We start from the raw sequence: 3,680 nt of genomic DNA, 5'->3' as shown, positions 1-3,680 counted from the left end.
TTCGACACATGAAAGAGCATGCCAGTTTGGCCCTTTTGGGTGTCAGAACCTGACGTTGTGTCTCGTCGGTCCAACAAATCCTTCTGCGAGAAGAAGAGCAATAAATGAATGTAATTGGCTACATCCAGATAGGATGGATATGTTGGTTTGAAATTATTGTGGATACTGGATAGGATATCAGGTTCCCCTTGAGGTTACGTTCGATGCATCGCCGGACAAACTTAGACGGATTGCCTTTAAAATAGATTATCATCACTAAATTATCAATAATATTAATTATTATATTTAATATATATAAATAATATTATAATAAAATTATTAAAAATTATGATCGATATATTTGATATGATAACCAGATTATGGATGATGTTAAATTAAAATTTTAAAATATCTTTATAAAATTTTATAAAATCTTGAATTATTAAAAAAAAATTGATTTTATTTTTTGAATTTAAATTAAAATTTTTAAATTACACCTAATGAGAGGAGAAAACCCTCGAAGCGAGCCCTATCACCTTGGCCTCCGACGCCAAAGCCTGCCACCTTGTGAGCACTAGATCGATGGCATTCTCGTACCCGATGGTGGCTATCCACTGGATAAGTATCCATCTAGCCACTACACCAACTTTGAAATCCATCCCAAATTTGGCAATCCCATGGTAGCGCTGCCGACTCCGTCGGCATCCGAACACCTCTCTATTGACTTCTCTTTCCTAAAACTCTCGAATAACTTACCCCGCATTTCTCTCTCGAGCTTCCCCGCCACCTCCTTCCCCCATCCATGCTCTCCACCGTTCGCTGTCGTCGGCGTCATCGGTAAGCTAACAAAATCTGCCCTGAATGCCCCAACACCCCTCAACGAACCAAACCCACCATCACTCCTCATCCCAATCCCTGAAGAACACGACACCGACCTTGCCTTGCTTAGTTGCAGCTTCCTCATCCCTGCCAGGACCTCATTCACCACCTCTACCCCACCGATGACATTACCAGCGACCTAAACGTCGACGACATTGAGGTCGATATCATAGTCGACCTCAACGAGGTGATCAAACTCTTGGACCGTCAGGTCGGTGCTCTATCGTACGATTTCGAGGCGACTTGCAATGGTGATCAGTAGCTTTGGGGGAGGAAGCGAAGCTGGACAAGGGTGCGTGTGAAGAAGTAGACATAGTGTGGCAGTCGGTGCTGTCTTGCAGGATTGGATTTGATAGCACATCGGTGGAGCTAGCTCTCGAAGACTCTATGGGCGAGGTCATATGTGTTGTCGCACTCGCAACAATCAGTCTTCTGGAACTTGGGACGGTGGTTGGATATCGGAGGAGGGGGCAGCGGTGATGGAGGTGAGGAAGGAGAGGTCGATGCTAGTGTAGAAGTGGGGGCCATGGTTGGAGATGATGAGAGCACGGGCAGAGAGGAGGTAGTCAAGGGCAGCGAGGGCATGAGGAAGTTTGGAGAAGAAGAGGATGAGAGCCACCAGGGGAGGGGGGTGGAGGGGAGGATGTTGTATAATTTTTTTTTGAGGAGTAATTTTATCCAAAATTTTTTTTACAACATTGCCCAATAAATGATAATCTGGATAGCCATCTCTTTCTAAAACCATTTGGATTGCCTCCTGAGAGACAAGCTGGATTACCAAAGCAATCTAAATTGCCATCCAAAAAGTTTATCAAACATAGTAAATTAGTGGGCTCACTTTAAATTACTGGGAACTGGATAGAAAATTGCCGGCCACCAAATGCAACCTAATTGAATCATGGGGATAATAATTGTTCGCTTGGTTATTTGCTAGTGGATAAGATATGGTGGACCTAGGCTATATCTAATGATCTGTTGTGGAATATAAGGCAACTGTGGAAAGGCTTTGTGGGCTGTTGTGGCAGGCAGTTCTTTTTTTTCTTTTTGATGACAGTTGAAGTATATACCTACGCCACCTTGCAACGGTGCAGAGTGGAGATTGTTGAGTATTTGCTTCATTTAATACGATAAGACTATTGATTTAAGAATCTTATTCATGCGAGAAAGAAGAACAATAAACAAGTAGATCTAGTTGGTTGGCTCATTGACCTACCTCTATGTCATCCAAGCCATCTAACGTTAAACATACAACAATGGCGTGTCAAGTCATCGGATTCTCCACACTAACTTGGCAAGATGGACATTTTTGAAGTTTTCAGACTATCCTAATATAACATTGTCCCTAATACAAAAGGTGATGTGTATGAAGCATACTATCTTTTGTCTAAATATTAGTTCTCTAACCTTTCAACTCTTCATTTTTTTTCCTGACTCTTATTTGTTTTTCTAACCCATCTTACCATCTTTAACGTAGCATCTGGGTATTGAGACATTGTCAGCAGCTTGTCAGAACACATCTGAATGTAATTAGGCCAATGTAACTCTTTGCCTCAAGACTATGCCATGGTATTGAGTAAGGCTGCAGATGAATTAGGTTGACCCATGATCTGATCTGCTTAAACTTGATCCATCCTATTTTAAAGAACCTGTGGAGCTGGATAAGGTTCTAAAATTGGACTTGCATAATATTTTTTGGGTCGAATTTGAATTTACTAAATTTTAATCTGATCCGACCTGATCTGATTTGATCTATTTAATTTTCTAAATTGATCAATTTGAATCTTATGCTTAATGATCCGATCTAATCTGACTCGGTCCAAATCCAGTAGAGAGACCGGAATGGCCTTCCGAATCTCGAGCTTGACCTAATCGCTAATGGCAAAATCGCTATCTCAAGATCTCTCCCAATTTTCCAAATCGCTCTCCCAGCCCCATTTGCATCCCCTCCCTCTTCCCAGCCCTTTCTTGATCTATTTGCCTTGCAAAACCATAGACCCTATAGAGAATCAGTATATTCAATGTTTGGCAAAGCAGCAACTTTAGCATACCTGATGCTTCATCTTGAGATATGCTTTTCTCCAAAATCGTAGATCTTATTCTATATGATGAGACTCCACCATGATCTCATGATCTTTGTTCTCCTCCTTCCTTTGAAACGCTAGATCTTCGCCTATCTTGGTGGCTTTCTTCTTCTCTATCTTACTCTAAGGAAAGGAAATCTTGTTCTCTCTCTCTCTCTCTCACTATAGCTGAAGTCGAAGACCTAGCCCACTGTAGCCAGGTGCGGCCCATTGTAGCCAAAGTCGAAGATTTAGCCCACTATAGCTAGGTGTGGCCCACTGTAGCTGCCCATCCTACTATAGCCGAAGTCAAAGACCTGGCTTATTGTAATGAAGTGTGGCCCATTGTAGCTGAAATCGAAGACCTAGCCCACTGTAGCCAGGTGCGGCCTACTAAAGCCACTCGATCCATTGTAGCCGAAGTCAAAGACTTGCCCCACTATAGCTAGATGCAGCCTGCTGTAGCCGCTTGATCCACTATAGCTGAAGTCGAAGACCTAGATCACTGTAGCTATGTACGGCCCATTATAGCTGCTTGACCCACTATAATCAAAGTTGAAGACCTGACTTACTGTAACCAGGTGTGGCTCATTGTAGCAAAAGTTGAAGACCTAGCCCATTGTAGCTAGCTGCAGCTCATTGTAGCTGCTCGGCTCACTATAGTCAAAGCAGAAGACCTCTCTCTCCCATAGCCAGGCACAAATCAATATAATCGCTTGGCCCATCGAAGTTAATGATGACAACACAAGGAGGACTAGCCCT

General features: G+C 42.6%; 1 pseudogene; it reads right to left on the bottom strand.

Annotated features, from left to right (window-relative positions):
• Positions 1–616: 616 nt before the first annotated feature.
• On the bottom strand, positions 617–1,386 carry LOC105060125 (zinc finger CCCH domain-containing protein 20-like; annotated as a pseudogene).
• Between the last annotated feature and the right edge of the window lie 2,294 nt (positions 1,387–3,680).

This window comes from Elaeis guineensis, chromosome 6 (genome assembly GCF_000442705.2).
Source record: "Elaeis guineensis isolate ETL-2024a chromosome 6, EG11, whole genome shotgun sequence".
Classification (NCBI taxonomy): Eukaryota; Viridiplantae; Streptophyta; class Magnoliopsida; order Arecales; family Arecaceae; genus Elaeis; species Elaeis guineensis.
The sequence above is the reverse complement of the archived record's forward strand: the minus strand, read 5'-3'. Positions and strand labels throughout refer to the sequence as shown.